This window comes from Ptychodera flava, chromosome 18 (genome assembly GCF_041260155.1).
Source record: "Ptychodera flava strain L36383 chromosome 18, AS_Pfla_20210202, whole genome shotgun sequence".
NCBI classification, from domain to species: Eukaryota; Metazoa; Hemichordata; class Enteropneusta; family Ptychoderidae; genus Ptychodera; species Ptychodera flava.
The window spans coordinates 18,925,075-18,951,817 of record NC_091945.1 but is presented as its reverse complement, the minus strand read 5'-3'; the positions used below and the strand labels follow the sequence as shown (position 1 = coordinate 18,951,817).

The 26,743-nt window shown below is 36.4% G+C and overlaps 1 long non-coding RNA gene across 1 annotated transcript; it reads left to right on the top strand.

The window, feature by feature from the left end:
- The first annotated feature begins 10,718 nt into the window (after positions 1-10,718).
- Positions 10,719-25,710, top strand: LOC139117813 (uncharacterized). Its single transcript, XR_011548588.1, has 3 exons — positions 10,719-10,814; positions 22,962-23,140; positions 24,945-25,710. It is a non-coding gene; the product is annotated as an uncharacterized lncRNA (long non-coding RNA).
- The last annotated feature ends 1,033 nt before the right edge of the window (positions 25,711-26,743 follow it).

Below are 26,743 nucleotides of genomic sequence, written 5' to 3'. Positions count from 1 at the left end.
GGAGGTCAGTGAGTGGGTAGGTAGGTTGGTAGGTAGAGAGGTCAGTGAGTGAGTAGGTATAGGTTGGTAGGTAGGGAGGTCAGTGAGTGAGTAGGTAGGTCGGTGGGTAGGGAGGTCAGTGAGTGGGTAGGTAGGTTGGTAGGTAGGGAGATCAGTGAGTGGGTAGGTAGGTTGGTAGGTAGGGAGGTCAGTGAGTGAGTAGGTAGGTTGGTGGGTAGGGAGATCAGTGAGTGGGTAGGTAGGTTGGTAGGTAGGGAGGTCAGTGAGTGAGTAGGTAGGTTGGTAGATAGGGAGGTCAGTGAGTGAGTAGGTAGGTTGGTAGGTAGGGAGATCAGTGAGTGGGTAGGTAGGTTGGTGGATAGGGAGATCAGTGAGTGGGTAGGTAGGTTGGTAGGTAGGGAGATCAGTGAGTGGGTAGGTAGGTTGGTGGGTAGGGAGATCAGTGAGTGGGTAGGTAGGTTGGTGGATAGGGAGATCAGTGAGTGGGTAGGTAGGTTGGTGGATAGGGAGATCAGTGAGTGGGTAGGTAGGTTGGCAGGTAGGGAGATCAGTGAGGGGTAGGTAGGTTGGTAGGTAGGGAGGTCAGTGAGTGAGTAGGTAGGTTGGTAGGTAGGGAGATCAGTGAGTGGGTAGGTAGGTTGGTAGGTAGGGAGATCAGTGAGTGGGTAGGTAGGTTGGTAGGTAGGGAGATCAGTGAGTGGGTAGGTAGGTTGGTAGATAGGGAGATCAGTGAGTGGGTAGGTAGGTTGGTAGGTAGGGAGATCAGTGAGTGGGTAGGTGAGGGCGTATTGACTTGAACCCTTTCACCGCTAAATTTAAAACATTTCTGCATGTTGTGTTCTTTGACAGACTTAGACTCCTACAGAAACAAATGGGGATTGACAAGTATAAGTTCCATCTATTTACTGTGTTGCTCGACACATTTTCACGCCTCCACAATGTCCTCATGAAAGAGTGATAAACAATTACTGACATGTGATACTTTGTAGAAAACCTACGAGCTTGTCCATCACGTCAGATAACTTCTAACTTTTCTTAGTTTCACGTTTTATACCACAGCTCATTACTACATGTGCGTCCATTTCGACGATGTCTGAGTAATATTTTGTTGCTCTATCAGGGAGGGCTTGCTTTGTATTTGGTTGTGGTGCCTGCAATTTGGGTTAAAAATTCTCCAGGGCCGCCGCGTTTCCTCACACTGTGCCTTTTAGGGAAGAGGAAGACCTCTTTCAAATGTCAAGTAGTGAAGGAGTCATCTTGCTTATTACTATGGCAAGGCGCTGCCAACTAAGAAAGGTTACCACTGGTTATTGCGGTCATTTTGATGCATATGCCTCGCCATTAACAGAGCACCCAGCAGCCTTCCCAATGCTATATGTCACTGCCATTATTAACCATTAATGAACATTGAACATTTCACATTTGACACGACGCCCTACAACATACAAGCAAACATCTGCCTTGGGGGAAAATCTGGACAAAACCAATAGTATCACATCTGGCAGGGGCAGTTTTCCAACTTCATTAATGCACTGGGTTCAATTAGTCACGGCGAATTAACTCCATTAGCATTACCTTATTGCGTCATTGGTGAACAATGTCTATACTTTGTACAAGCCTTATCACTAGAGCGAAAAATAAAGCAAAAAAAAAATTGAAAATAGAAGAAAGCTGAAATGAAAATCAGGATCGCATTAAAGTAGATTACGTAGACGGGTTCAAATCCCGCGGTACCAATTCAGAACTGGCTCTCAGATTCTCTAGAGCTAGAAATGACTTTCTCTTTCATTCTATTAATAACAGCCCTCCTATTTCATTGTGTGTACATGGTTATCTCTATAAATGCTACCGCTTTACTCTCTGACGAGCAGCCTTCTCAAGATGTATTTTCTGAAATCGACATTGATTATCAGCGTATCCTGTGATTTTTTGTTAAACTTTGAACCGTATGTTTCTTCACTGTGTCCTCAATTTTTCCCGTAATTTTGTCTAATTTTTATTATTTCCTCTCTTCCTATCATTCAATTATGCATTGTCATGAAATGTTTTCGCTCCAAGTTCTTCTCTCTACGTGAATTTTCAGTATGCCTTTACTCATCTCACACATTCCTTACTGATTCTCAGACCACCCTGCTTCCATCAGTTCTAATTATAGTATTTCGTGAGGTCGTGTATCGATAAGATCAATTCATGTCGGATGTGCTCAATCCCGAATGAATTACAAATGCAAACACTAGAAATTAAAGAAGTTAATCTTTGATGAAGCTGAGAAACGTCAAGACGTCTGGCGTACACTTTAAAAAGATACTGAACGTACTGGAACAGGCAATAATCTGAATACTCTCTCTCTCTCTCTCTCTCTCTCTCTCTCTCTCTCTCTCTCTCTCTCTCTCTCTCAGCTCTCTAATGTAATGTAACGGTGTGTGTTATAAAACCATACGGGTTCATTATTTCAAATATTCGCTCTGTCAAGATAAAGATGATTGCCAGCATATATGTTTGCTGTGATGTCGATCTTTATCACACCTACCGCGGCAAAGGTAAACAAGTACTAATTTCAAAAACTAAATATTGGTCTTCGTGATTGCAAACCATTACGTAGTGAATTATAGGAGATATGCTACTTGACTTGTCACACGTTTAGCGATTGTGTCGATAAAAAATCGGATGCCCGAGCAACAACACCGTGATACCTATTGACTCAAATGTGATGGTGATTGGCTGCGACAGCTTGATTTCGATGAGACACACAAGCGTGTGGCTGTTGACTTGTCGCCCTCAACGTCCACTATCAACATTAGTTCCCCCTTCCCCAACCTAAACTATACGCGCATCACAATAATTGAAGAAGGTTATTTATTATCCACGGTTGATAAGTTTTTTTGAATAGCTTATAGAGTCAGTTCTATCACAACATTTTGGAAAACATTATAATGACACACAGTAACGTAAACATAACCATCATTTTTAAAATCCCTACTTTGTCGTAAAGGTAACACTCATAAATTCGATAAAGCCGTAACGAGACGAGTTCGTAAAAGCACTCAGACAAAGAGATTTTATGTGTCGATTTCCCCGATTCAAATCAATTTCGAAACTTTCTGATGGTATCTAGCCCTTGTTTATTCATTAAATTGTCGTTTAGACAAATATTACCGAATCTCCACAGTTAAAACCCAGGAAAGATTTCCAATACTAAGACATTTTATTTGTGTTGATTTCCCGGATAATAAACTCGATTCGAAACTGACAGTATCTCTCCGTAATTAATCCATTAAATTCGTCGTTTAGACAAGTATAACTGAATCTCCACAATTACAGGGACAAAAGTCACTCATTTTGACCTTTTTGTGATATCTAGAAAACATGGCTTTCTTGTATAAGTCACCCAGTGTGCAAAATGACTAAGGCTAAACTTAAATTTAAAGTGCCAACAATTACCCCTTTGCTGAATGCAAACAGGTGATTTCGTTTGCGGCCTCTGGACAATAATTGATTTTACCTATTTCCGACTTGCTTTCCTATGACAAAGAAACATCGAAGCAATGTATGAGAGAAAGCTGCTAGTATTCTTATAGTATCTATACGAGAGGAACCGCTCATTCAAAATAAAAAGCTTGCATAAGGTGTAACAGCGTATGGTCAGCCATTCATGTGACACTCTTGAATTTGTTAACTTGATTTTCTGGCGCGGATCGTAAAATGTTTCTCTGAATGTTGTGCACAGTTGACCAGTAGGCCTATTTTAGCATCTTTCAACAAGTGAAACAACACAAAATACTTTTCGCATTGAACAAAATTCATGAAAATAGCTAAATAAGAACGACTTAGCGAATCAATACAAGAATAAATCGGTGTGTAGATTCGTTCGTTGTGTTCCGTTTTACATCTGATGTCAGCGAGGCCATAACAGCAAACATTGAATTGTGTATACCAATGGATGAACCTGGTGACCAAACACCTCTGCTCTAAATCTAAATCAGAATGGAATGCATACACGGTGAATGTTCAGACTAGCAACGAAAATACAATCTGATGGATATCTGTTATGTTATCATATGCATTTAACGATTGCCTATAGCTTATAAAGCAGTACCATATCGCTAAGGTAATGTGCGCCTCGAAAGTGAAAGACTTAACTTTTGCTCAAACTTTCCTCCATGACACTTTTGGCAATTCTCTTGCCAAAGGAAGAATAAAAATCAGGGGTCACCGTGCAAAATTTGTTACTAGAGAGACAACTAAGATTTCCCGATATTTGAAATTCAAAATGGCCGCTATTCCTGTGTTAACTCTATGGGGAATAATAAAATTTTCGATTTTCGAAAAACAAAGACGGTGAAAGTTTTTCTTTCTCCAAGAGCTTTAAAATGAACCCCACAAGTGGTGGATCGGAAGAGCATTGATAAAATTTGAAAGTCCGAATTTCTGTTTCCGAGGCGCATTGAATATATTATGATATCGAAAGCACCAAAAGTTTTAGTAATTGCTATGAGTAATAGTAATTTAATGGGGAATGGAGTTGATATGTTGTCCGTGTAAACTGGAAATTTCATGATTTGTTGTGTACAAGACCTGGCGCCCTCTACCGAGTGACCAAGAGGAGGCGGCTTTCTCCCGTTCGCTCGTCTTACAAGGCAGTGCTGAAGAACAGTTTGTGCTATATCGCTTAGATTAGTGAGTCTGCAGCGGCAAAGGTTTACAAATAGTCATTTCAAAAGCAGATATTGGTATTCATGATTGTAAACCATCATGTAATGAATTATTGGGATATATGTTAATTGACTCTGTCAATAAAATTGGTTACCTTAGCAACGACACTGTGATAGGTATGACTCAGATGTGATAGTGATTGGTGAGCGTATGGCTGTTGACTAGCCGCCTGCAACGTTAACATCAGTTTGTTTTTTCCCAAACGGTACAAGCATCACAATTTATTGAAGAAAGTTTGTTATTATCCTCTGTTGATAACTTTTTGGAAAGCTAAGAGTTAGTTCTATCGCAATATAACGGCAGACATCAACATAATCATCATTTTAAAAATCTCTTCATTGTCGTCAATGGTAAAACTCTCATTTGATGAAGCCGTATCGAGAAGTGTTCGTAAAAGCACTCAAAGAGAGACAGTTTATGTGTTGATTGCGTCCATTAAACGATCGGTTTTGAAACTTTCTGAAGGTATCCGTCCGTTATTATTAGTGAATCTCCACAATGTAGGACCGGGAAAGATCCCAAATACTAAAATAGCTTGGTGTATGGCTTCATTCGCTGCGTTCCATTTTGCATAAGATGTCCGAGAGGCAGTAACAGCAGATATTGAATGGTATAGCCGTGATGACAGAACACGTCTGCTCTAAATCTAATTCAATCAGAAGGGCGTTTTGTGGCGCTTGGTGACTTTGAGTATATTATTATTTACTAAGTAAAATATGTTCTACTCCTTAAAACATGTTCTTAAAGTGAACGCTCAGACTGTCGACTAAAATATAATCTGATGGATATTGTGTAATGTTATTTTCGTCAAGTTATAAGTATCATTCAAAGGTATACAGTCACCTGTAATCTAAATATGCCCAGATATGGTCAAAGGGGCATTTCTTGGTATTCAAAATACCCATGTGAGGGCGCTGTTTTTAAAAAGCGACCACCCGCTTAAAATCTGTGATTTGTTAGATTTTTCTCTTTCCATGGTAACTGTGGCAAAATTGGAACAGGTGACAGTATACCTTTAACATATAGTAGTACCATAGAACGTAATTTAATCGGAAATTATGACTGACTCTCTATCTATAGAGTGCCAATACTAGGATCATCGCCCCATAATTCCACAGGGCTGGAGTGAACATTAAACTCACTTTGATCATAGCGATATGACATAAAATGTTCTTCAGTGCCTTGTAATGCTAGCGAATGGCTAAAAAGTTTTCTTTTTAGTCAGCAGGAAGAAGGCACCATCATGCAGTAAACACGATATGAAACTTTAGTTACATGGATAGAAAATCAATTCAATTCTCTGGAGGGGTGATTCTGATAGATAAGTGAGAAAAACGATCAAACCACTATTACTTTCGGCGATTACAAAAACTTTTTGGGGCTTTCAAAAGGCCCAGAGTTCAAAATTTTTCATTGACTTCATAACTGAAATTATTTCCATGAAGAGCACATGACAAAGTAATGTAACAACAGAAAATGGGACTGCACTCTTTTTTGTGAGAACTCTAGGAGCAAAAATCACCTAGAAAGTGAGGTAATAATACTAGTATATCGCTGGGGGCGCTTTTTCGTCGCGAAATAATCCTTTTTGTTTGAGTAAAAACTTTTGAGTAATGGTCGCGCGAACATTTCGTGACGTAAACCTGAGACCATTACCAACTTTTGCCTCCATGTCGTAGCTTGTTCTGTTGTGATAACCATGCAATCAGGTTAACGCAATTATTTTCCGAATCTTAAAATTGTATTCCATTACGATCCAATAATTATTTACGTATTTCATCAAGAGTTTCCTGTCTGAGATTATGCTATCATTTATATTCACCAGCATTCGAGTATTGTAAGATGATATAAATATAATTATAGCATTTTTCTTTTTATGCCCCATGTGTACCTAGTTATTAGTTTGATAGCTATCCTATGACTGCTTTATTATAAATAATGACAAGTCCGTAAACTGAAACACATGAAACACACTTATCATGAATCATGTGTGGTGCTGGTCTGATGGATGCAAATCTGACAATCAACCATACTGCACGTCTGCATGATGAGGCGCGGTCTCACAGACCGGACAAGTTGCGGGTCTGGCTGTAAAAGGTGCACAAATGACGTATACCATTTGAACAGATTATACCTCACTGGTGACGTCATCAGATGCAAGGCCAGCCCGAGATTCGCTTACGGACAAACATAATTCTGATGTTGCTGACATTGGAATTTTAAATTCTGCATCGATGCCTTTTGAACACAGATCGATGTCAAACGTATTTGGAAAACTGTAAATAATGGTCTATGCAGCAGCCTAGCTCCAGTATTCAAGTGTTATCGAGGGAGTTATAAGCCCCACCGTAATCATACAAAGGAAATACATCTCTGCAAAGATATCAGAGGGGGCGCTATTTGCCACAAGCATAAAATTCAATGGAATTACATTACGCACATGAAAATGTCATTAGTAATAAAACTGGCTGTGTCTGACTCCAATGAGAGGAGTTTCTGTATATTCTAACGCAGGAATATTTAGCTGTAAACGTCAGTAGTAGTCGGGGAAGAAATTCATTACAGGTCATTGGACTTTCTCATGATTGTACCAGTATCAGGTGTTGTATACTGTGTGACTTTTGAAAGTTAATACGTCACTGGTAACGTCATCTGGTCCGCACTGTCAATGAAATCCAATTATGGAAATTTAAAAGGAAAAGATCTTCCCATTTTCAGAAACATAGCGATTGAAGTTGCATTTATGGGTTCCCTTTCACCATCGAAATGAGTCTGAAATTAAATTGAATCCCAATCAACGGCCAAACAAAGGCTGATGAAATATTATCATTCAAAGCTGCATTGTTTACTGTAAGCACCATTCACAGCATGTCTGCTTGTAGCAGCTGCTATTAACCTACCAGTCGAGCTAGTCACCTGTAAGGCAATAAATAGGTTTGTTCCCCATTCCTGATCTCTCACAACAATGATGCACTGAAGAGGGGTATATTTTATTTTCCTTTTGGCTGACAAGAAAAGATCAAACTACAAACATTTTAATTTGGCACAATTTATTTTCTCTGCTTTTCAATAAACTGAGATGATGAAGACTCCCATTGCTCCTGGCGCTTCAAAAAGAACCCTCATAAGTGGTATACCTGAAGGAAAGCGATGTAAAAAATATTGTGCCGTAACATCTGTAGCCTAGATGCATTCAACCTTGACCTTCTCGTTGTAAAACATGATTCACAATACTTTTGTTAATAAATTATTTGCAGGTAATATTCTAATCGGTAGATTATTTCTCCTCTTCTATTGCTGCCTTTTCAAACAATATGTCACTATAATTCTTTCACGGACTTGTCTGTCGATCTCTCTCGCGCATGCGCAGACTCTCCCGTCGACGCTGAGAGGACATCTCTACCTCTCTACGCCATCCGCACTGGCCTCCTTCTAATTTTGTTTGCTTGCTGAAGGACACTTTACTCCAGCTTCCCACGTACATTCCCGCTTAAAAGGTGAATATTTATCATGATGTATCCATCGTTCATTGAGAACTACACACCTTCGTATGCTCTTTGAACTACTTGTGCGATTATCAAGGGCATGTTTATCGCAGACAAAAGAAGTTTTTATCAGTGTTGTGACTCCGGATGTACGTTACATTTCTATGGTTCGAACTAAACATGGTAACATTAGCGACCCACGCTGTATACACAAAATGTTTAATTGTGTGTGGGCTCGTGAATATGTTTGTCTATTTCGTATGACGCACTCTGAATGGATGATCTTTGTACGAATCATGTTTCCTGTATAACTTTGTACGTCAATTGTTAACAACTTATACTACTCAAAAATTCGAACATTTTGTGACATTTCCTCATAGTCGTTACGGTGACTTCTGTTAGATGAAATCGGACCAGTAATGAATGACAAATCTACCAAACTGACGTAATATATCAAGTGATGACGTATGGTGTGTGCGTCACCATAATTTGATGGCATAAACTCTGACAGACGTGATCGACGCTTTGTCATTGTCTGCATTATGAACATTTCAGTGGCAAGCGTTTCTTGTCGATATAATCACATCCCTTTTAATGTGGAATTCATCCTTACACAGAATGACAGATGTTCATCAAAACTTGGCTCAGTAACTCTGGAGAGCATTATCGTGAAAGAAATGGTGTACTTTCCAGAGACTCTGGCCGTGGATGAAGACTCTGTCTGTGATTAAAAGTGGAGTGCCCAAGAAATCTTTCCTGATATTTATAGTTCCTTTGATTTTTAAGAAATCTTGAAGCAAATATATTATATATATATATATATATATATATATATATATATATATATATATATATATATATATATATATATATATATATATATATATATATATATATATATATATATATATATATATATACCAGTACTCTCTATGCCCAACTTCATAGGTTGCCATAAAGCCATTATGGTGATAACCGGGAGGGCACATTTTGTGTATATATAATATATATATATATATATATATATATATATATATATATATATATATATATATATATATATATATATATATATATAAAAGTAAACTTGCGATGTACAGATAGCTCCCAGTAATGTTCGTAGCGTGGTTTGGTAATAGCGGATGAATAAATTTTCACACGTTGTATATTATCTGTATATTCTGTTGGTATCTTTGATACAACGTTTCTTCTTAAAAGTAGGACTTCGTCAGGTTGAAGATGTCTACATAAGGAAAATACAGACAAAAACAGAACAATGTAAGGCTAGTGTTGATCGTCATTAAATGCTGAACGTACTTTATAGGCTGAGTAAATTAGAAAGTTACAAAAGATGTAGAGGATGACAATTTTTACCATTTATGATGTGTGGCTCAGATGGAAAGTGGTAAATTCAAAATTGGCGGTAATGGTTATTTATAGTGCCTGTCCGAGGGCGCTGTGAGCAATTGTTATTTAAATTATTTGTCGAGCACAATTAGCTTAGAATGTTGAGGCCGTTTTTGAAATCCAGATGGACTCTATTTTCTTGCGTAGCGTGTCGGGTGCAAATTTATTCATCCGATATATATATATATATATATATATATATATATATATATATATATATATATATATATATATATATATATATATATATATATATATAACATGTATGTGTGATACGTTTTGTAATAATGAATTTGAAATTGAGACATGAATAAGATATCATGATTGTCATATATATATATATATATATATATATATATATAATATATATATATATATATATATATATACATATATATATATGTATATATATATAGCATGTATGTGTGATACGTTTTGTAATAATGAATTTGACATTGAGACATGAATAAGATATCATGATTGTCATGTCCGTTCTAAAACATACAGTCTTCTCCAGAGAAGGTGCAAAAATACATGACACACGCAATCGTACAAATTGATGAAATACCGACATGATCAACGTCATAACTGTGGTTGCCATGAAACAAATTTGGATATTTGACGCTGCTGGTGCAATAGTAACGATCTGATATTTTATGTTCAATTCTAATAACAAAATTTTGGGGGTCCCGACCAAGTCTGAGTTAGATTCTTACATTCTTTTCAGTTAAAAAGGCCCATAACTTGATAAAAATCAAAATCGAACACAAAAAAATATGTAGCAATTATTCTCATGAGGTTTTTAGCCTATAATGCATTTCCTGTGTTAATTTCACATCGCCCTGTGCCACCACATCGTCAAAATTTGCCTTCTCGCTTGATGCAATCCATAATTGCAAGTGACAGGCGCAATTTACCCTCTGTCTCAGTAAACGCACCATTCGAATGGACCGTTATTTGTGTCTGCATTATTTCCGCAAATAAGGCGCGCGGAGAAATTTGTTTCAGATGTCAGCAGAGCGGCGTTCGACAACGCGGCGAGCACCAAGCCGGGCCGCCTTCCTGCCGACTAATACGCCGACGATGCTCCCCTACTGTTTGACCGATGGCTATAAAAACAAGCGACAACCTTCAATGATCCCTGAGATACTTCCCTAGAAGAGAAGACAAGGATCGCATCTATCAAAAGCTGAATTTTCACCGTCCAAGGTAGGAGAAGACTTTTTGTTCATGAGCGTCATACAACATCCAGGAGAGTTTTGAAAGCGTGTTCTTCTCCGTACATCTTGAGTTTGCCAGTTCATTCAGTTTATATTTGCAGGACTGTCGAAAATTTCTTGTTTTTGGCAATCTATATTCGCATATATTCTATCGTTGATCTAGACTTCAATCACTTTCCTTTGCTTCATTTCTCATGCAGAAGTTTTTTACAGAAAATGTTTACAACTTTTCCATTTACTGTATTTTACAAAGATTTCCTTATTTGTACAAATATGACTTTTCTCATAAATAGGAATTCGTAACATAGTCTAGTATATTTTCATCATATCTTGAATATTATCCCAGAATGGTCAAAATCGCACATTTGATATTTTTGTGCCCTTTAACTCTCCTATGAAAACAAACATTGAATCAATTTTCTCACAAGAGCCTCGGATACCACAAACAAAAAAAGTTGCTCATACAGCTGTAAGTCACCATGATTGTGACGTCATGTATAGGTTTCGTCACAAGCAGTTTTTAACGAACTTTAAAATGTCGCTTGCAGTATCAAAGGCCGAGTTTTACCTTTCACTACTACCAGGCGCCAAATGTAAAAAAATTAATTTACACAATCAAGCTTTTTTTAGATATAGAAAAGATGGAAAATGTATATATAGAGAGAAATTATATAATATATATATATATATATATATATATATATATATATATATATATATATATATATATATATACGCATATAGGGTATGCATTTATACATGTAGAATACATACATACATACATGCATAAATACGTACATACATACATACATACATACATACATACATACATACATACATACATTCGCAAAAACATGCATAAACACACACACTATACATACATATAAACAAACACAGATACATACATGCATACATACATACATACATACATACATACATACATACATACATACGTATGTGCACACATACATTCGCAAAAACATGCATAAACACACACACTATACATACATATAAACAAACACAGATACATACATGCATACATATATACATACATACATACATACATACATACATACATACATTACATAAATACATAGAGCCTGGACTTGGATAAATTTACAATCAGCCTCGCTTTCGACATACAGTTGAAAACGAGGTTGAATGTAATTTTTTTCAACTGTGAGCTTGTCTCGAAAACATTTACATTCAGCCTCGCTTTCGACATACAGTTGAAAACGAGGTTGAATGTACATTTTTTCAACTGTAAGCTTATGTCTCGAAAATATTTACATTCAACCTCGTTTTCACTTTGCATACATACAGCTGTAAAATTTTATATACACGTAATACCAACTGCAAAACTTTATATACAGTCTCGTTAACGTTTTCACATAGATGGGACTCGGAAATTTATTTTCACATAGATGGGACTCGGAAATTTACACGCTGGGAAGTTTTATACACAGACTCGGTGGGAAAATTTTTACATACAGCTAGCTGGGAAGTTTTATACACAGACTCGGTTGGAAATTTTTTCATACAGCCAGCTGGGAAGTTTTATACACAGACTCGGTGCGAAAATTTTACATACAGCTAGCTGGGAAGTTTTATACACAGACTCGGTGCGAAAATTTTACATACAGCCAGCTAGGAAGTTTTATACACAGACTCCGTGGGAAACTTTTACATACAGACTCGTCTTGGATTGAGTGCAATACCTTGTGATCATAAAGCGTGATTGAACTCTGCCCGGTATCGTACGCGGCTAGACCCTTAGTCCAGTCAATCTAAGCCAAAAAAGGGGTAAACCTAGGACTAATTGCAACAGAAATTATTTCTTCACCATGCATTTTGGAAAGGTCCTAGAAATAACATACTAAAAGTATAATAAAATCTAAGGGGTGCAACAGTGCCTAATTTGCATAAATGTAAAGGTGGCTCATGGGTATAAAATTGTCGCTGATAGACGGTTTCTACTTAAAATATGTGGCTAAACATGCTTTTGATCATGGTTTTTTGGCTTATTTGCCTCCTTTTTGGTCTAGGCAATGTTGTTGAAAATATTTTGTCGTCATAGAAATATTCCTCATTTGCATAAATCCAATATGGCCGCCACAACACTTCACTTTTCTTAGTTTTTCTCGAATTAATAACTATTTTTAAGCTACTACTGACAGCAATAGAATAATTTTTTCACATTGTATTTTAGACAAGTCCTAGAATAACATACTAAAAGCCTAGTACAATCTAGAATTGTAAACAGTGCCTAATTTGCATAGATGTAAAAAGATTATGGGTACAAACTAAGTGCTGATAGAATGTTTCTGCTAAAAATAATTGGCTAAACATGATATGTTATGCAGGTTTTTGGCTTATTTGCCTTGTTTTTGGTTTAGGTAATGTTGATGGAAATATCTATTCTTATAGAAATATTCCTAATTTGCATAAATCCAATATGGCCGCCACAACCTTCATTTTTCTTTGTATTTTTCCCAATTAATAACTATTTTTATGCTACTTCTGATAGCAATGGAATTATTTATCCACTGTGTATTTCAGAGAAGCCCTACAATGACATACTAAAAGCCTCGTACAATCTAGAAATGTAAACAATGCCTTATTTGCATATATGTAAAAAGATTATGGTTACAAACTAGGTGCTGATAGAATGTTGCTACTAAAAATATTCGGCTAAACATGATATATGCGGGTTTTGGGCTTATTTGCCTTGTTTTTGGTTCAGGCAATGTTGATTAAAATATTTTGTCGTCATAGATATATTCCTCATTTGCATAAATCCAATATGGCCGCCACAACACTTCGTTTTTCTTTGTATGTCCCTAATTAATAACTATATAAGCTACTTCTGACTGCAATAGAATTAATTTTTCTTTGTGTATTTTAGAGAGGTCCTAGAATGACATACTAAAAGTCCAATACAATCTAAGAGGTATAACATTACCTACTTTGTATAGATATAAACGGATAATGGGAGCAATACATTCACTGATAAAAGAAATATGCATATTGAATTGAGAAAAATGCGACATTATGTTCAAGTAATGTATGCATTTATCTTAATTTTTGTCCAGGCAATATTTTTGAATACATTTTATCGCCCGAGAAATATTCCTAATTTGCCTAAATCAAGTATGGCTGCCACTGCATTTCACTTAAAAATTATATTTAATCTACACAACAAGTAGTTTTTGTTTCCACTCTGTATTCAGCAAATTGATATTTAATTCAAGAAACTTGATTATTTAATGTACTTTTTGTGTTTCTAGGCAATGCATAAAATCATTTAAGATTCCTCATTTTACATAACTGCAATGTGCCCCTCCTACCACTTTACTTTTCCCTTTTTTGACCTATAGTATAAATGACTATATATAATGTTAAAAAACAACGGAGATCATTACAACTAAATTTTAGTAGGGTCATGGAAGTTACATATCGCAAGTTTAAAGGCCTGTGTTGACACCAGATTTTCTCATCAGAAATTTACCCACCAGATTACAATTTCAATGGAAAACAAAAGGCTATTACACCTCAATCATTCTCATACAGACTAGAACAAAGGCGATCCCAGGGATCGCGAAAAGTGCATTTAATGAAGTTGTGCATAAGACAGCTAATTTACCCAAATGCTAAATGGGTCATAGATGCTATATAAACCTGGTGCTGATAATCTATTTACGAAAGTGATTTAAGAGATAAGCTGACATTGTAATGACTATGTAACATCATTTTCTTGTTTTTAGTTCAGGGAATGTTTTCAAATATATCTTACAGCGATAAAAAAAATCCTTATTTGCATTTGTCCAATAAGTCAACCATGTCACTTCCTTTTTCTAATTGGAACATGAATTATTTCTTCACCTTAAATACTTAAAAGGTCCAAGAAAGGTATATTCAAAGCCTAATACAATCTACATTGTGCAAAGGACTAATTTTAAAAGATTTTATAGGAAATGCCTACACTGTATTAAATGTAATAATTGAAACTTGAAAGGTTTTACAATATCGTGAAGAGAGATTGGAAGTTTTTACTAACATTGCTAAATATATCTTACCTAATTTTGAGCGATTCCTAATGTGCATAAATCATATATGATGACCATTAAAATAATTTTCTTTAATTTTTCAAATTGACGTCAACTTATTTTAATTATGTTATCAGTAAAATGAGAAGTTACATTAAGAGACACTACTTGTTTAAGTTATTTAATACTTTAAATTCTTCCTATCGAAAGATGTCCATTTTATAACTTGAATGAACATTTTGCTCAGTACAAAGAAATTGACATGGTTATTTATTTTCTGTGTATTTTAACTCATTTTAATGATTATATACTAATGGGCCTACAGAATGAAAAGCCCTGTAAAAATAAACAATGATTGATTCGTATAGTTCATTTCAATTATCTAGAGAATTTGCATAATGTCAATAACATTGGGAACTTACTGGAAGATTTGGATTTTCTTAATGCATACCAAAATGCTTGGCCAAATAACCAACACTTTGTACTAAGGGAGGCTGAAGAAAATATGTGTTTCAGCTCTATTTTCTTTTATTTTCACCCTTACCCGTATTACTAATATAGATTAAGTGTTGGTAAAATGTAATTAAAGACCAGGTTGTGTGGTCACTGGTAAATCAGATATACTTTTGACTGTGTGCAACTTGCCTGTTCATGCCACATACAGAAATTTATGATAATAATGATAAATAAATTATAATGATCATGATGATATAGAGGTACAATTGTTATACTATACTGCCAATTATTATGAAATATGGATAAGGAAAGCTGTTCCTTTATCAGCTGAAAGACATTACAATAATCAAAGGACACTGCATTTCTCAAAATTTTGAAATTTCTTGAAGACAACAATTGAAAATTAATATAAAGTCATATAATGGACTGAAGAGAGAGATTTCCTGTTTAATATACAGTACACAGCCATAGCATTTGAGGAAAAACTGAAAAAAATCTGTTGACTGAATCATGATAATCTAAATCACTGGTAAAAGCAAATCTAGATACTTTTCATAATGCTACATGGTCTAGCTGCTTTTTCAAATTTTCATGACCGTAAACAAGAAAAACCAAGATGTGAAGGGATTCGCATCACAGAAGCTGCCCTTAACGAGTTTATCAATTAGGATATCAAATTTTGACATCAAATTATCATAAAATTGGTTATCCTGTATTTGAACCTTATGGAAGTCTCACCTCAGATTGGCCAGACTCTCAATTCGTTGAGTGATCGATCTTATTGGTAATAATACAAAAGTCTAATAATCTGCAAATGGGAAGTCCATTACATAACAGACCCATGAGTGATACTTGCACATCTAAGATAAGATATGATACGCAATACAATTATATCATCCTATGCTTCACATCTTTCATTGAGTTGCCCTTCCCAATACTTATGGGTTCTACCATGAACTGCAGCAGCATGAATAACCCGACAGAAAGCAAAATCTAGACTTTCTGTTGTCAACGAAGGGATTCTGGCTGTAAACAAATGAACCACCTAGAGGAAGATGTAAACAGAGAGATAGAGGAAGAAATTTTGATATGATAATGACCATCATAATAATTTTCATCACCACTACCATCATGGTGATTCAAATGATGTTCGTATTTATACTAATGATAGTTTAATAATGAGAAGGATGGTTCACAGGCACAACTGTTATGTGTGGGGAACCATTTATTAGTAATTGAATATTTCCAACGCCATTGAAGATAGTGACCACAAGCATTAAATATTCCTTCAAAAATTTTACTACAATCGAACATGTTCTAGGAGAAAATGACTTAAAATGACAATTGATGTCAAAACTTTATCACGTCCAATGATTTTTTATGAATAACCTTATCGTCGTAAAGAAAGAAGAATATCCAAAGAAAGAATTCTGATTCCTTTTATTTAAACTGTAATTCTCTGAAACTCTTCTCTTTATTCATTGCATTTCTGAATAACCAGAAAATGTCAATGGAAGCTATTGTAGGCTTATTGTATTCAGAAGACCGTTTGTGTCAATTATGCAAATTAGGCCTTTTGTATTAAAATATGCAAATTATGCATGCAAATTAGGTCAAACTCTTTTGTTTTAGGTAATTCTTGCAAAACCTTAATTTCATAGAGAAAAAAAATGTTTAAATATGAGCTTAAACATTCATTTTATCTGAAATAGTGGAAAAACTGTGAATATATGCAAATTACTTAATTTGCATATTATTTATTGTTCAAGACATTTAGAAAATAACTTGTAGAACCTTACTAAATTGTGTTGCAATGAAAAAAGTCACTTGAATTCAGTTTACATGCCCAAAATGTGAGTATAGCAGTCATTTTAAAGGCGATATATAGCTAATTTGAATATATGCAAATTTAACCAATTTGCACCCCTTATATTTTCCTATACTTTTAATATGTCATTAGTTAGACCTTTCCAAAGGTCATGGTGAAGAAATAATTTCTGTTGCAATTAGTCCTAGGTTAAACCCTAAATTGACTGGACTACCTGGCAAGACGAAAGCCAATACACGCATAGTACTGGCGCTTGTGCTCAAGTGCATTTGAACTTTCCGGTTTATTTTGATCTAGTAAGGTAGCTACAACAATGATCGTGGTATTGCTATCAGGTGAGATCACCACTGATCTGGGCTGCTCGCAGCCTAGCCCTGTGTACATGTCTGTGAGTTCCCGGCGTTATACGGCCGGGAACACACAGACCTGTACGCAGGGCTACTCGTCAACCATACAACGGAATCAACCATACAACGATAGTTCACTGAGACCGCTGAAGTCCGTCAGCTGTGCAACGAACTTTCGCGGTCTACACAGTTACGAGAATAAAGACAAAAATTTAATACTGAAATCTTGGTGCAATAAACCCATGCACAATGATGGATGAAGATAAATTTGAGTAAAAAGACAGCAATGCTTGGTCTTGGACTTTGTTCGGGCTCGGGGCATTTGACACTGACAGAAGGAGCACGGAGCATGGAGCTAAGGGACTGGTCAGTTGCTTCAGCCAGAGGGGCGGTGGATTCATTGGGTCACCCTGTTTTTGACTTTGGTGATGGGGGCACCATGTTTTTGAAATGCCCAATAGGGGGGCCAGTGTGTTTTTCAAGTTCAACGAGGGCTCATAATTGCATAAAATGCATTGTGCCAGCCTCAAATTTCAGCATTGAGTTGCATTTTAGGGCGCCCTTCGGGCACGTTACTGTAACAATAATAAGACATATTTTAGACCCTGTCCTAGTGCAAAACTTATATATTTGACATATATATATTTGAGATATCTGTATGTTTAAAATTTTTCGGCGCGCCCTTGGGCGCATTTCTTTAAAATATCAAACATATTTTTCAGCATGCCCTTCATATGAAAAGCATGGCAAGTTCCTGATACTTTCTGTTTTCTCTATAAGAAGCAAGATGCACTATTATTTCAATCACATTTTCCTTACAATAGTTTCTGGACATCTGCTTATGCATAAAGAGAGTTGGAATACATACAGTGCATTCAAAATACTGTACTCAAACTTTAGAATTGACACTTTTAAGTTCATATCTTACAACTGACATGACACCAATTTCATTAAAACACAGAATGACTGATTGTTGAAAATAAACTCCCAAAATTATATATATATATATATATATATATATATATATATATATATATATATATATATATATATATATATACTGAATTATTCAATTTATATTCCACCTTTTGTTAACCTTTGTTTCACACTGGGGGTCACCCTGTTTTCGAAAGTTGGAAGGGGGGTTCAGCCACTTTTTGACGTCGGCAAAAAATAATCCACCGCCCCCTAGGCCGAAGACACTGACCAGTCCCTAATACAACGGTTGTGTTTACGAGAATTAGAAATGATCAGACACTCAAAACACCAGTATAAAATCAGCGACGCTCAACCGACAGAGTATATGAGATTCATTGAAGGTCGCATGGAGGTCGCAAGAGATCTCTTTCTACCTTCATGCCATGTTCAATGAATCTCATATACTCTATCGGCTGAGTGTCGCTGATTGACTGGTGAAGTGGAATGTCTGATCGTTTCTAATTCTCGTAAACACAACCAAGCACCATGCTCTGTGTACTGCCATTCTCCTTGCGTCGAATGCCCCGAGGAAAGTCCAAGAATTGCTGTCTTGTTGCACAAATTTGCCTTCATCCGTCATAGTGCATGGGTTTATTGCACCAAAATTTCCGAATTAAATTTTTGTCTTTATTCTCTTAACTCTGTAGACCGCGAAAGTAGGTTGCACAGCCGACTGCAGTGACCTGCAGTGAACTAGCACGGTGTGGTCGACGTCTAGCGCATGTCCTTTCTTCTACGAACAGCCCAGATCAGTGGTGATCTCTCGTGATAGCAAAACCACGGTCATTGTTGTCGCTAGCACAAAATAAACCGGAAAGTTCAAATGCACTTGAATAGCATAAGCGCTAGCACTATGCTAGCTCTTCATGGCAGGGCTGTGTGTTACCGGCGTTACACGGCCTCCCATGGTGGCTCTTGTGGTGGGAGGCCGTATAACGCCGGTAACACACAGTCCTGCCATGCAGAGCTAGCACTATGTATGTATCAGCTTTAGTCTTGCCAGGATCTAGCCGCCAAAAAGGCAGCCCACAACCGGCCGGGCTGTGCGCGGTCTTTTCCTAACGTGTTGCTGTGAAGCAGCAGCCGCTACAGACCAGCGCTGCAAAGGAAACAGGTCAGAAAAGCCAGCCCACGCGCACGGCATATGGGCTACAATAATAGCCTGGATCATTCTTAGCTCCATGGCCCTGCCTACGATACTGTGTTTTCCCAGCGCGGCGCGAGAGGCCTACCGCCTCCCGTCCAGCACCTTCAACGCCGGGAACGCACAGCATCGTTTTACGGTTGTATTAGTCAGCCAGAACAAGTTCATATATATAATTTTGCGGCTGTATCAGTAAGTTAGAGCGAGGTTCTATGTGTATAAAATTTTGCAGCTCTATCAGTAAGTCAGGACGAGGTTCTATGTATATAAAATTTTGCAGCTCTATCAGTAAGTCAGGACGAGGTCCTATGTGTATAAAATTTTGCAGCTCTATCAGTAAGTCAGGACGAGGTTCTATGTATATAAAATTTTGCAGCTCTATCAGTAAGTCAGGACGAGGTCCTATGTGTATAAAATTTTGCAGCTCTATCAGTAAGTCAGAACGAGGTTCTACGTATATAAAATTTTGCAGCTCTATCAGTAAGTCAGAACGAGGTTCTACGTATATAAAATTTTGCAGCTTTATCAGTAAGTCAGAACGAGGTTCTACGTATATAAAATTTTGCAGCTCTATCAGTAAGTCAGAACGAGGTTCTACGTATATAAAATTTTGCAGCTTTATCAGTAAGTCAGAACGAGGTTCTACGTATATAAAATTTTGCAGCTCTATCAGTAAGTCAGAACGAGGTTCTATGTATATAAAATTTTGCAGCTCTATCAGTAAGTCAGAACGAGGTTCTATGTATGTAAAATTTTGCAGCTGTATCAGTAAGTCAGAACGAGGTCCAGCTGTATCAGTAAGTCAGAACGAGGTTCTATGTATATAAATGTTTTCGCGTCGAGGCTCGACCCCTGTCCAGGCTCTATAGTCTGTGTATGTATGTATGTATGTATGTATGTATGTATGTATGTATGTATGTATGTATGTATTTATGTATTCTACATGTATGAATGAATACGCTATATGCGTGCGCGTATTTTTTACTATGTATATGTATGCATACGCAAACGTGTTGGGCAATGTATCTGTATGTACGTATGTGTATACACACGCACACATATATATATGTATACACACACACACACACATATATATATATATATATATATATATATATATATATATATATATATATATATACATATATATATATATATATATATATATATATATATATATATATATATATATATTATATATATATAATTCCTCTCTATATATACATTTTCCATCTTTTCTATCTCTTAAAAAAGCTTGATTGTGTAAATTAATTTTTTACATTTGGCGCCTGGTACACTACAGCTGTTAATCGCTATCTTGGTCTGAGCCCTGGTTGAGGGCGTATCATGTAAGTCGCATGATATATAATGGCATAATGCTTTAAAGTTTTGAGCCTTCGGAGGAATTTCAATTTTGGAGCATTTTATTTCTATAATTTTGAAGAATAGCAGTCGAAAGAACAGCAGCACACATTTAGGGTGTCGAACGAGAGAGTAATATTAAGAACTTCATGTGTCATGTACGGAACGCTCACAAATTAAAAGTGTAAGCCTGAATTTTCCATTGTACAGAGCCAACATCAAAATCACTGCATCATCTTTCAGTAGAGTGAGGTGTTAGTAATCGACAGTAGGAAAGCGTTTATAACTGGAAACTGTCAGTTAAGGCATGGTTAAGATCTCAAAGGGTTCAGGCAAGGATGTGCACATGTATAAATAAACGTCCACTGAAAGTCTATGTATCAGTGTTTTAAAATATTATAAATTTATCATTGTTGTAAAAAAACTAAAACTCTTGAAAATCGTCGATAGCAGCAAGTTTGATGCATCTAACCAAGTACCTGTCCTCTGTGCGGACATTTTTGCTCACGTGTTTACACACGTGAGCATATGTCGCAGCGATGTCTGTCTGTCTGTCTGTCTGTCTGTCTGTCCGTCTGTGTGTCTGTCTGTCTGTCTGTCTGTCTGTCTGTCTGTTGGTCCGATATCTCAAAAACGGCTTATCAGATCAGAATCAAATCTGGTACATATATTCAGTTAGCAAATGGCAAGAACTGATTAGTTTTTGGTGGGTGTGGCTTACATACTTTTTGCTCATTTGCATAATTAATGATTTTAGAAAAAACGGATATACATTAAAAACGACTACACACAATTTGATGAGATTTGCTACAAATGTTGATCACACCAAGATATATCAGCAGTTGGAACCATTAAGGGGTGACATGAAAGATAAATGCTAATTTGCATATTTAATGAACTTTCCTAACTAGGGATATATGTCTGATTTGACTTGATCAAAATTAACCAAACTTGGTATGTATATTAAAGATACTATGATTTAACATTATTGAAAGTCATTAAGCGTTTTAACTTCAGCCAATTCCCAATTTGCATATTTAATGAACTTTCCCAATTAGGGATATATATCTGAATTAACTTGATTGTAGTTGTTGAAACTTGCTATATACATCAAAGATACTGTGATATAACATTATAGAAAGTCAAAAGACATTTTTACTACAGCCAAAACCTAATTTGAATATTAAATGAATTTTCATAATTAGGGATATTTATCTGAATTGACTCGATCGAAATTGATGAAACTTGCTATGTACATTAAAGACACTATAATACAACGTTATTAAAAGTCATTAAGCATTTTCTCTTCAGCCAATTCCTAATTTGCATATTTAATGATCTTTCCTAATTAGAGATGTATATCTGAATTGACTAGACCAAAGTCGACAAAATTTGCTACACATATTACAGATACCATGATACAACATAATTGACAATCATTAAGCATTTTTATTTCAGCCAATTTCTAATTTACATATTTAATGAACTTTGCTTATTAGGGATATATACCGGGATTTACTTGATCAAAGTGGGCAAAACATGCTATGTACATCGATGATTATACCAGGTACTAGGTTAAAACAATATCGAAAGTCATTTCACATTTTCATGTCAGCTAATTTATAATTTGCATATCTAATGAGCTTTCACAGCTCGGCATATATGGCTTGAAGCACATGGCCATCAGTAATTACACTTGCTATATAAAGTGGTGATACAATAAACGCAGTCAAATAACTTTAATATTTTTATTTCAGCTAATTACATATTTGTATACCTCATGACCTTTTAGAATTAATCGGCGGTGATTATTGTTCATTATGTTGATCATAATAATTCAATGAAGTTGCAAAGGTTCAAATTTACACATAACTTCAATATATAATGAAACACGTGAGCATTTACAGTTCATATCTGGTTATAAACAGTTTCGTCTCTTGATAATGACGTTCATTCTTCTGCGATTTCCCGCCAGAAATACACCCAGGCATTATCCCCCACCGTACGTCATGAACGATAAAATGGTCTTTCTTCTCGTCGCTGTCTTCGTGACGTTTGCCGTTGCCAGTGGGGGACGACAGAGGCCTATACCTTGCAAGCACTTTTGGAGCGAGTACTGTGGAAAATATTCTGCATTTAAGCGTTCATTCCAAGGTAAAGTGGGCTGTTCGATCCGAGAGGACTCGCTGTCCTCCATGTTTTTGTTGTTTAGCTATGATATTTTAAGACAGGAGAGGGACAAGATTCATCTCTGTAGCGATATCGCGAAATGTTTACGTAGGGAAAAGTGAAATACCTTCTGCAAAGGAACCATTAAGTAAATTACTGTTGAACACATTATCAGGAGTTATGCATGACCTGCGTGTTAATGTATGGATTTTTAATCAAGCGGTCATTCGCAACTTATATTTTTCTGGTAATTTTATGACTTTCTTTTCTCCATCTCCTCCATTTTTAGGAAGAGTTTCATATAGATATCGTTCAAACCATTTTTTGAAATGCTTACGGATACCTAGCATCACATTTGACTTCCCAAATAGTGGCTAAATGTAGCAACTATTTTCCCTTTAAAGGTTACCCGCACCTCGACATTCAAAAGCTTTGAACTGTTGCCGCAAGGAAACTTTGAGTCGTCCTTTTTCATTACCCAAGATGCAAATCGGGGGTCACCGTGCAAAGTTCACTTAACGACATTATTATAATTTTAAAAATGGCCGCTTTTTCTTATGCTCAATCTAATGTCCGATGTCTCTATTTTCACAAAAAACGAAACGATTACATTTTCTTTCACTCGAAAAACTTCGAAGAGACCAGAAAAGTATTGTGAAAATTTGAATGTCCAAAAATTGATTCTGAGATGCATTTAGACCTACTACCTCTAATGGGCCACGTCGATAAGTTCCCTTCGAACCACATTTGTCATTTCATAATGCGTTAATATGAGCAACGGTATGCAAAAGGTGTTAAACATGACTTTGAACTTTGAACATTGGCTTTTTAAATGTGTTATATTTGTTTTAGGGGTTTTTGTCTCAGAAATCTGGATAGTTTCTCTTAATGTTTACAAAGTCGTGTTTTAGCTCCGGCAACGGCTGTTTATCATTTTTACACTGAAGCCAAGCTTTAAGGATTCACAATCTAATACTGTTTTGCTCGTGTGCGCCCTAGTGTGCTCTAAATATTTTAATTGATTTACGAGTGAAACGAGACTTTTTGGCGCTTACTTAAAATTTCAATATGAGAGAGAGAGAGAGAGAGAGAGAGAGAGAGAGAGAGAGAAAGAGAGAGAGCAGGCATTATCTTCTATTCATTTCAGAAGTGCCAATTGTAATACTAATGTCAAAAATTATATTCGAAAACCTTGTCAAGGAAGATAATTGTTGTCGTTGAACCTTTTGGTAGTTTGATATGTTTTCGAGAATGTAAGGATGAAATTCGCGTTCTGACAACATTACAGTTGTCCTGTTTGAAGATTTTGTACAGTCAACTAGACACTAACTGTAGAAAATATGCAACGTTTATAATAACATCTTCTGTTTGCATACACTGTACGATGACCTACATCACTAATCTACAAATTAGATGGGTTACTGAACAAATCTCAAATCTTTTTTGAGAGTGAGGATTTGGCCGAGCGGTCTTGTCTGTGGCTTCTCCGCTAGGGGACTGGCTGCCGTATGTTGTGATTTCGAACCTGATGGAAAATACCGTATTTAGTAAAGATTGATACATTTGACATCAAAACTGACGTAACATTGACATTATTTCTGCAGAGAGAAATGCAATTCTCATGGCACTAGCTAAACGATCGTACAAATGTGAACGATATGTGAAAAAAATATATTCTGCATCATCGACTTTTTCTATTTAAATACCCGAACATATTCGTACGACAGTATACTTAACACTCTTTTGAACTTCACAATAATACGATTGTTTTACTCCAAATATTTTCCAGGATTGCCGGAGAACAGTCTGGATAACGTCATCGCCAGGCTGGTCATCGCTGGGAAAGAACTTGAATTGGATGAAGACAGATCGACGCCCGACTTGGACGGCTAATACGAACGGTCGATGAACGATTGTGGACAATCCCAGTAAATTCATATTGTGTTACATGTTTATTTAATCACCTACCTTAAAATTTAATATCCAGCTTATTAATATTGACAACACAGCAGTAGGACTCCTACCAAGTCATTGTAGGCGATGCGGTGATAGGGTAATTGTGTTATATTTATCGACATTCGAACAATATATTATGTAGGACCCTAATAGGCAACAAGGCATCCTCATATTACTGTTCAATCAAAAGCTCTGCTTTTATTGGTTCACCTTACACGCTGCCTTTATGTTCGGAAATTTGAATTGTCAGCTAGAACCAATAGATAATTTGCCGCGCATCTCGGGGGACAGTCGTTTCGAAGTAATAGGGCCACCGAATTAGTGCTTAAATAACGGTGGTGCCAACGTTATATGTTATTGTATAACTAACACATGATTTTTATGCGTCCATATCTGAGAAGATTGGAGTCGTGACGAGGACTATTTTATTGACGGTCGGTGGAGTTGGCGGTATAATACGCGTAGCTAGGGTTGTAATCGGTGATATTTATAAAGTGTTAACTTACTTTTTGTGGGTGTTAAACGGAATTTATGTACGTGTACTGTAAAACCGAACGTGTCAAATTTTATGTAATAAAGCCTTTTATCAAGAAAACTGATCGACCTTCCAGATCGGAAACGTATTGTGTGTTTCCATATGGATGCACCATTGATTGCTTCGACACTGGAAAAGGTCTCAAAATTTATTCATTTTTTTCAGAGGAATTGAAACATACGCTACGATCTGTGATGTTTTACGGTTTAGCGCGAAGGGTTCCGATTAACTTCGTAATAGTTTGCATATAAGCCGCTTGCAAAATATTTACATGGTTTAGATAATTTGTCCGATTTTCTATCAGAATGGCCGCGAAGCTGAGGTGTTAAAACACCATGGGTCCTGATGTCAGATTAGATATACTTTTAGTAGCGATGCATTATGTATCACAAAGGAAGCGCTTCTCAAATGTTGTCAAACACTACTTGACGTGTCAACGCCAGACATGGCGTGGTTTTCTATACTGAAATATAAAGCTATTGAAGGTACACGGTCACCGTAAATTTGCATATTCCGTATATGGTAAGGGGGGCTTAGCGTACTACCCCGTAACACCTGTAGCTGTCCGTCCTCCATATTTGATACATCAAAGTTCATGCAGACGACGATACTGAGTATGCCATGGCTGGTCGTGTGGGCGCCCTTTTTAAAAAGCGGTCATCCGCGTAAAATCTGTGATTGGCTATTAAAACAGGTGACCAAATACTTTTAACTGCAGAGTACAGTTTTCTTCCATTTTCCCTCGCTGAATTCATTTTCCAGTTTTTCAAGATAAATATTGTTTTTGCATCGACTTAACAACAATCCTGCTTCCCAAACAGAATGACTGTCGTTGACTTTCGTTGGCAATAAGAAGGCTGTATGTGGCTTGAAAGTGACAACTTTAAATTTAAACTTCAACACAAACTTTCTTCAAGGAAATTTAAACAAGTCTCTCTTTTAATCATAATAAATATCAGGGACCAAAGCACTTGAATGTTTGGCATTAATGATTAATTACCTAAGAATTCAACGATATTTGAGCTTGACATTCGAAATGGCCGTTAACGTGGCCGTGTCAGCTGTATGGAGCAAAGGAGTTTTTCTATTTTCTACAA